This window comes from Brassica rapa, unplaced genomic scaffold (assembly GCF_000309985.2).
Source record: "Brassica rapa cultivar Chiifu-401-42 unplaced genomic scaffold, CAAS_Brap_v3.01 Scaffold0571, whole genome shotgun sequence".
Classification (NCBI taxonomy): Eukaryota; Viridiplantae; Streptophyta; class Magnoliopsida; order Brassicales; family Brassicaceae; genus Brassica; species Brassica rapa.
Genome location: NW_022610511.1, coordinates 44,209 through 53,390, shown reverse-complemented (window position 1 = coordinate 53,390; position 9,182 = coordinate 44,209). Strand labels below are relative to the sequence as shown.

At 41.7% G+C, this 9,182-nt stretch overlaps 1 long non-coding RNA gene across 1 annotated transcript; it reads right to left on the bottom strand.

Annotated features, from left to right (window-relative positions):
- Positions 1 to 707: 707 nt before the first annotated feature.
- Positions 708 to 2,130, bottom strand: LOC117130584. The gene is made up of 2 exons (XR_004453926.1): positions 1,659 to 2,130; positions 708 to 1,552 (listed from the first exon to the last, which is right to left on the bottom strand). It is a non-coding gene; the product is annotated as an uncharacterized LOC117130584 (long non-coding RNA).
- Positions 2,131 to 9,182: the final 7,052 nt, after the last annotated feature.

Genomic DNA, 9,182 nt, shown 5'->3' with positions numbered 1-9,182 from the left:
CAAGAAGAAGAGGTTGCATGGCGATTTAATAAGGAGGGGCCTAAGTGATCAGTCTGAAGAAGCTGGCACACCCCACAACTCTGACCAGCCATATTCAAGGACTCAAGGAGTATTCAATCAGGGAAATTATTGGCTAAGCAATCACATGATGGTGGCAAATTATGGAGTTGAAAAGTGCTGAGCTTCCCTACATGCTGAAACTTCAAGAGAAAAATGCAAAGGCTGGTTGAGAGAAGGAATGGCGTGGAGGATTCAAGTGCTTAGCAATCCTCACCAACATTCAACAAACTGATGCAAGGGAAGTACCTAAAACCATTATTATTCTTATGTGTGAATAGGTTTGCCCCTTGAGAATTGATACATGCATTTTTTGGATGATTGAATCAGGTACCTATTGAGCTCATGAACAAAGAAAAGCTTTGTCTCAACTCCTAAATGGAGGCAAGAAGCAAGAAGAAAGGGGGAGACAAGCTCAGGTCATAAGAAGAAGCTCAAAGGTGATTTGACGGTGAAGCAACTGGCGCCAATCCAAGTCGTTCATTGCCTCACCTCTGATCAAAAGTGGAGTTTGCAAGTGGTGGATTCACTCTTGCATTACTCAGTACCAACCGGATCAAAGAAGCTCAGTTCCAAGTGTGTGATTGAGCTTCCATAATCCGGACTGTGTCTTACCAAGTGGGGATTCAATTGGAGTCCACTCCTGACCATTCTTATAAAAGGGAAGCACCTTAAACTCATCTCAATACATTCATGATTGTCCTTATACTTAAACTATTATTGAGTTTGATGTGATGAGTGCATTTCCTTAAGAACTGATGCACTTTTGAAATGATGTATCAGGTACCAAAATAAGCTTGAGCCTCACTGAAGATGATGATGATGATCCGGTCATGTCCTAGCCTTTCTAAGATGGCCAAAGAAGTCAGTTGAGAGGGGGAGACCCTAACCGAGTCTATGGTTCCATGAAGAGGTCAAGCCAAGTTCTAAAGAACAAGTAACTTTGCTGGGGGTTCAGAGAAGATGGTCTGGTCGTTTCCTTGCCTTCCTAAGGTGGCTTGAAGCCAGTTGAGAGGGGGAGACCCTAAACCGGCCACAAAATGATCCAGCCGGCTACTTGTGCTCAAGGATAGCAAGTTATGGTGATTCATACTTGCTATACCTATTAGGCCACGATCCAGAGCCTAAGGACTCCACCATGATGAATCTGAAGTTCCTTAGGCTCACTGGCCAATCCCTAAGCTTTGTGGAAACTCCACTCTTTTTCCCTTAGCAAGTTTTGTCCCAATGGGTTTTCTTGCTAAGGTTTTTAATGAGGGAGCTTCTTCAAGGTTCCAAGCTTGTCCAAGGATCTCCTATGGTCAAGCTTGAGGGGGAGTGTTGGAATGAAGAAGTAAGAAGCTGGAGTTGATGAAGAGACCAAGCTTCAAGAGCAAGCAAATCCGGAACAAGCAGATTTGAATCTGTCCGTACAGTTTTGGCTTGCAAGTAACCAAACCTAACCTAGAGTGTCTTGGAAGTCAAGGCAAGTGGGGAACTCGTCCAGCTGAGCTTTCTGAAGCATATTTGAAGTTTAAACTAAGTATGAGACCGTTGGAGAGAGATCTGGCAAGTTGGAGAATTAATTAAGATAAAAGTCACATGTGCATAAGGAGATGAACCTGCTGTCACTTTCACCCAACCAGACTGTGCCCATCTCTCTCTCCTGTCACTCTCTACTCCCTCTGGTCGAGATTCTCCTTGGCTGCATCCTCCTGGCTCCATCAGAAACCCTACAATAATATTAGTTTAGTAAATCTGTACTTTAACAATTGTTTAATCACTTGCAACTTGTAATCTGGCTATAAAGCCACCCCATTGTAACCATTACGAAATTAAGCTGAATGGGAGAGTTTCTCCTTTCTTCTTCACCATTCTCAAGTCTCTTATACTCTCCTAATCTCTGGTTACAAGAATCTCTCTCATACTCTCTCAAATCTCACTTAATCTCTCTTATTCTCCATTGCAGTCTCTTTAATTCTCACTTACTGTCTTCACTCTGTTCTCCTTCAATCCGACCACTCTCTGTTCTAAACAACACTCACACATCATAATCTGTCTATTCTCACATAAAGGTGGATCAGGAGAAGGTGAAGGCAATTCAAGAATGGCCAATTCCAAAGACTATAAGTGAAGTGAGGAGCTTCCACGGCCTTGCTGGTTTCTACAGGCGGTTTGTTAAAGACTTTAGCACTATAGCAGCTCCCTTGACTGAAGTGATAAAGAAAGAAGTCGGATTCAAGTGGGGAGAAGCACAAGAGACTGCCTTCCAATGCCTTAAAGAGAAGCTTACTCACGCCCCTCTTCTTATACTTCCAGATTTTAATAAAACCTTTGAGATTGAATGTGATGCTTCTGGTATTGGAGTGGGTGCTGTTTTGATGCAGGAAAAGAGACCCATAGCTTATTTCAGTGAGAAGCTTGGAGGCGCCACTCTCAACTATGCAACTTATGATAAGGAATTGTATGCCTTGGTGAGAGCTTTGCAGACTTGGCAGCATTACTTGTGGCCCAAGGAGTTTGTGATACACACTGATCATGAGTCTCTCAAGTACTTGAAAGGACAGAACAAGCTCAGCAAGAGACACGCAAGATGGGTAGAATTCATAGAAACCTTTCCTTATGTCATCAAGTACAAACAAGGTAAAGAAAATATAGTTGCTGATGCACTATCTCGAAGGTATGTTCTCTTAAACACTCTTGATGCTAAGCTGTTAGGTTTTGAGCAGATTAAAGATATGTATGAATCTGATCCAGATTTTAAAGAAGCTTATAACTCTTGTGAGAAATTTGCTGCTGGACATTATTTTAGACATGATGGATTCCTCTTTTATGATAATAGACTGTGTGTGCCTAATTGCTCTTTGAGAGATTTGTTTGTTAGGGAATCACATGGAGGGAGTCTCATGTGTCACTTTGGTATTGCAAAGACTCTTAAAACTTTGCAGGATCACTTCTTTTGGCCTCGGATGAAAAGAGATGTGGAGAAACTATGTGAGAGATGTGCAACTTGCAAGCAAGCCAAGTCTAAGGTTCAGTCTCACGGTTTGTATACTCCTCTCCCTATACCTTATCATCCTTGGAATGACATATCTATGGATTTCATTGTTGGCTTGCCTAGAACTAGGACTGGAAAGGATTCTATCTTTGTGGTTGTGGATAGGTTCTCAAAGATGGCACATTTCATAGCTTGTCACAAAACTGATGATGCATTGCATATTGCTAACTTGTTCTTTAAAGAGATTGTGCGCATACATGGCATGCCTAAGACTATTGTTTCTGATAGAGATACTAAGTTTCTTAGTTATTTTTGGAAGACTCTTTGGTCTAAGTTAGGTACTAAACTCTTGTTTTCTACTACTTGTCACCCACAAACTGATGGACAAACTGAAGTAGTTAATAGGACTCTTGGAACACTCTTGCGTGCATTCATAAAGAAAAACTTGAAATCATGGGAAGACTATTTGCCTCATTGTGAATTTGCATACAATCATGCTGTGCATTCTACTTCTAAGTTTTCTCCTTTTGAGATTGTGTATGGGTTCAATCCCAACTCTCCTTTGGATTTAATCCCTTTACCTGAGTGTGAAAGGGTCAGCGTTGATGGCAAAAAGAAGGCAGAGATGGTGAAACAACTCCACGAGCAGGCTAGGCTCAACATTGAGGCTACAACCAAACAGTATGTTAAGCATGCTAACAAAGGAAGGCGTGAGATGGTCTTTGAAGTGGGTGATCAGGTCTGGATTCACCTAAGGAAAGAGAGGTTTCCCAATGAAAGGAAGTCCAAGCTGATGCCGCGGATTGATGGACCTTTTGAGGTCATAAGGAAGATCAGCAACAATGCCTACAAATTGGATTTGCAAGGTAAGTATGATGTGAGTAATAGCTTCAATGTTACTGACTTGATCCCTTTTATTGCAGATGAGCCAGATTTGAGGACAAATCCTTTTCAAGTGGGAGGGGATGATATGATCATGGACCAGCTAGTTGATAAAGATGAAGAAGGACAGACTGAAGATACACTAGCTGAAGAGGAAGCTGTCCTAGCCATTCCCACAGGTCCTTATGCACGAGTTATAGGACCTGTGGGAATGGCTAGGACAGCTTCCTCTTCAGCTAGTGTATCTTCAGTCTCTCCTTCTTCATCTTTATCAACTAGCTGGTCCATGATCATATCATCCCCTCTCACTTGAAAAGGATTTGTCCTCAAATCTGGCTCATCTACAATAAAAGGGATCAAGTCAGTAACATTGAAGCTATTACTCACATCATACTTACCTTGCAAATCCAATTTGTAGGCATTGTCGCTGATCTTCCTTATGACCTCAAAAGGTCCATCAATCCGCGGCATCAGCTTGGACTTCCTTTCATTGGGAAACCTCTCTTTCCTTAGGTGAATCCAGACCTGATCACCCACTTCAAAGACCATCTCACGCCTTCCTTTGTTAGCATGCTTAACATATTGTTTGGTTGTTGCCTCAATGTTGAGCCTAGCCTGCTCGTGGAGTTGTTTCACCATCTCTGCCTTCTTTTTGCCATCAACGCTGACCCTTTCACACTCAGGTAAAGGGATTAAATCCAAAGGAGAGTTGGGATTGAACCCATAAACAATCTCAAAAGGAGAAAACTTAGAAGTAGAATGCACAGCATGATTGTATGCAAATTCACAATGAGGCAAATAGTCTTCCCATGATTTCAAGTTTTTCTTTATGAATGCACGCAAGAGTGTTCCAAGAGTCCTATTAACTACTTCAGTTTGTCCATCAGTTTGTGGGTGACAAGTAGTAGAAAACAAGAGTTTAGTACCTAACTTAGACCAAAGAGTCTTCCAAAAATAACTAAGAAACTTAGTATCTCTATCAGAAACAATAGTCTTAGGCATGCCATGTATGCGCACAATCTCTTTAAAGAACAAGTTAGCAATATGCAATGCATCATCAGTTTTGTGACAAGCTATGAAATGTGCCATCTTTGAGAACCTATCCACAACCACAAAGATAGAATCCTTTCCAGTCCTAGTTCTAGGCAAGCCAACAATGAAATCCATAGATATGTCATTCCAAGGATGATAAGGTATAGGGAGAGGAGTATACAAACCGTGAGACTGAACCTTAGACTTGGCTTGCTTGCAAGTTGCACATCTCTTACATAGTTTCTCCACATCTCTTTTCATCCGAGGCCAAAAGAAGTGATCCTGCAAAGTTTTAAGAGTCTTTGCAATACCAAAGTGACCCATGAGACTCCCTCCATGTGATTCCCTAACAAACAAATCTCTCAAAGAGCAATTAGGCACACACAGTCTATTATCATAAAAGAGGAATCCATCATGTCTAAAATAATGTCCAGCAGCAAATTTCTCACAAGAGTTATAAGCTTCTTTAAAATCTGGATCAGATTCATACATATCTTTAATCTGCTCAAAACCTAACAGCTTAGCATCAAGAGTGTTTAAGAGAACATACCTTCGAGATAGTGCATCAGCAACTATATTTTCTTTACCTTGTTTGTACTTGATGACATAAGGAAAGGTTTCTATGAATTCTACCCATCTTGCGTGTCTCTTGCTGAGCTTGTTCTGTCCTTTCAAGTACTTGAGAGACTCATGATCAGTGTGTATCACAAACTCCTTGGGCCACAAGTAATGCTGCCAAGTCTGCAAAGCTCTCACCAAGGCATACAATTCTTTATCATAAGTTGCATAGTTGAGAGTGGCGCCTCCAAGCTTCTCACTGAAATAAGCTATGGGTCTCTTTTCCTGCATCAAAACAGCACCCACTCCAATACCAGAAGCATCACATTCAATCTCAAAGGTTTTATTAAAATCTGGAAGTATAAGAAGAGGGGCGTGAGTAAGCTTCTCTTTAAGGCATTGGAAGGCAGTCTCTTGTGCTTCTCCCCACTTGAATCCGACTTCTTTCTTTATCACTTCAGTCAAGGGAGCTGCTATAGTGCTAAAGTCTTTAACAAACCGCCTGTAGAAACCAGCAAGGCCGTGGAAGCTCCTCACTTCACTTATAGTCTTTGGAATTGGCCATTCTTGAATTGCCTTCACCTTCTCCTGATCCACCTTTACTCCATCTGCACTCACAACAAAGCCTAGGAAGACCAAGTTATCCGTACAAAAAGTGCATTTCTTAAGGTTAGCAAACAGTTTTTCTTTTCTCAACACATCAAGAACAGACTTAAGATGATCTATATGCTCTCCTAGGTTCTTACTGTAAACAAGGATATCATCAAAGTATACTACCACAAACAAACCTATGAAAGATCTAAGCACATGATTCATCAATCTCATAAAAGTGCTAGGAGCATTGGTTAACCCAAAAGGCATGACTAACCACTCATACAACCCATGCTTAGTCTTAAAGGTTGTTTTCCACTCATCTCCCTCTTTCATTCTTATTTGATGATATCCACTCTTCAAATCTATCTTAGAAAAGACACTAGAACCATGCAACTCATCAAGCATATCATCTAATCTAGGAATAGGGTGGCGATACTTCACTGTTATATTGTTGATTGCTCTACAATCAACACACATGCGCCAGCTCCCATCTTTCTTAGGCACAAGGAGCACAGGCACAGCACATGGGCTCATACTCTCACGGATATGGCCTATCTCCATCAGTTCCTCAACCTGTCTTTGTAGCTCCTTGGTTTCCACAGGATTAGTTCTGTATGCTGGTCTGTTGGGAAGAGTAGCTCCTGGTACAAAATCAATCTGATGCTCAATCCCTCGAATAGGTGGCAAACCTATGGGATTATCTTCTGGAAATACATCCTGGTATTCCTGTAAAAGAGCTGACATCTCACTCGGATACACCGGTGTACATTCAGTTAGAGACAAAAGAGATTCTTTAAAAATAAATAAGAGAACCGATTGATGAGAATAAAGAGATCTTTTGATTTCACTAGCTTTAGCATAGAAGTTGTGTTGCTTATCTGGTTTGAGATCAATCTCTTTCTTTTTCTGAAGCTGAAGCTGATCTTCATGCACTTCTTTAGGAGTTAGAGGTACCAAGACAGTTTGCTTGCCGTTGAACTCAAAAGAATGTTTGTTGGTGAAGCCATCATGGATGACACGCCTATCAAACTGCCAAGGCCTTCCCAGTAGTATGTGGCTGGCTTCCATGGGTATCACATCACAGAGAATGTCATCTTCATACCTCCCAATGGAAAAGGGTATAGAAAACTGAGTAGATACCCTCATCTCGCCCTCTTCATTAAGCCACTGCAGCCGGTAAGGTTTAGGATGCTTTTGAGCTTTCAAACCAAGCTTCTTCACCATTGTCTCGCTAGCAACATTAACACAGCTTCCACCGTCGATGATCAGGCTGCAAACCTTTCCTTGCACCAGACAACGTGTGTAGAACAAGTTCTCTCTTTGTTCTTGCTCCTCAGTTTTGTTTTGCAAACTGAGAGTTCTTCTTGCAACTAAAAGTCTACCTTGAACTGGTTCTTCCTCATACTCAGCTTCTGATAGTTCTTGATCAGTCCTTAGTTTCTCATCTTCAGATTCAAACTCTCCATTCTCCAGAAGAATCATAACTCTCTTGTTAGTACACTCATTAGCATAGTGCCCACGCCCTTGGCACTTAAAACACTTCACATCTCTTGCACGCGAGCTTGTAGCTTCCACTTTACCCTTATCTTTGCTGTAGATGCTACTAGACTTAGATTCTTCTTTTGGCTGTGGCTTGCTCTCCTTTTGATAGCTTGGTTTATCTTCCTTAGAGGTCTGGTATCTACTGGAACCATAGCTGCCACGCGCATAACTTCTTCTCTTAACTTGCTGCTCCACCAAGATAGCTTTGTGTAGCATCTCCTCTATCTCCAAGTAGTGTTGCATCTCTACTCTATCTTGTATCTCACGGTTGAGTCCACCAAGAAAACGTGCCATAGTAGCTTCACTGTCCTCAGATACACAAGCTCTTAGCATAAGCAATTCCATCTCTTGAAAGTATTCCTCTACAGACTTTGTTCCTTGTGTGAGCAGTCTCAGCTTTTGATGAAGATCACGGTGATAATGACTTGGTACAAACCTCTTGCGCATCACAGCTTTCATCTCTGCCCATGTTTCAATGGGGAATTCACCATTGCGCCTCTTGTTTGTAACCAACTGATCCCACCAGCTCAATGCATAATCATTGAACTCGGTAGCAGCTACTTGAATCTTCTTAGTCTCTGAGTAATGCTGACAGTTGAAAACGAGTTCGATCTTCTTCTCCCACTCAAGATAGGCATCTGGATCAGCTTTACCATGGAAAGGAGGGATCTTAAGCTTCAACCCTGATAGCTCATTGCGTCTATGCCTTCGGCCCTCATGATCATGTCGAGACCTTCTACTGTTGAGATGAGGTGATGAGGAGTGGATACATTGATAGAGGAAGAGTATTGGGGCAGACAGTAACTTTGGGATTTACCACAGTAACTTTAGTTTTACTGTGGTAACTAAGTTAAAGGCTTAGGAAGTTACCTTGGATCACTTTGGTGAGGAGAAGCACGCCCAAGAGGAGTCAGGATAAGGGAGGAGCTGTTTGGATAAGGTCTGGTCATAGCTGGAAAGGTAAAGCTACTTTACAGCCTGTCCAAGCATGTGAAGCCTCTCAGCAGCCAGCTAGCCTTGACTTCACATGCTTTGAGTCCCATTTCGAAATCCCCTTTGTATCAGCCTTATCCCTTCATATATAACTTGTATCTGAGACATTAAATCAATTAATGGAGTTTTGAGTATTCTCTCTTGTTCTTTATTCTCTTAGTCTCTCTTAATCTCCAAATCTCATACAAACTACACTAATCATCTCTTGATATTTATTCATCACTCTACATACACAAAAGTGTATATGGTATCAGAGCCAGGTTGGCAAGGAAGGGAGTGGTGATTTGCGAAAATCTGTTTGTGTGTTCTTGGTGTTCTTGAGCTGTTCTTGAGCTGTTCTTCACTTTCTGGGTATTTGGGAGGTTGTCTGGTCGATTCAATCAACCTCAACAGGAGATGAAGCACAGATCTAGTAAACTAGTGGAGCTTGAAGAAGAGATGGATGGAGTGTGTTCAAGATGGATAAAGGGAGCTTTGGAAAGCTGTGGGTTGTGGAGTAGTCATGGAAAGGGGAAACCTTTCATGGAAATGGCTACTGAAGAAGGTC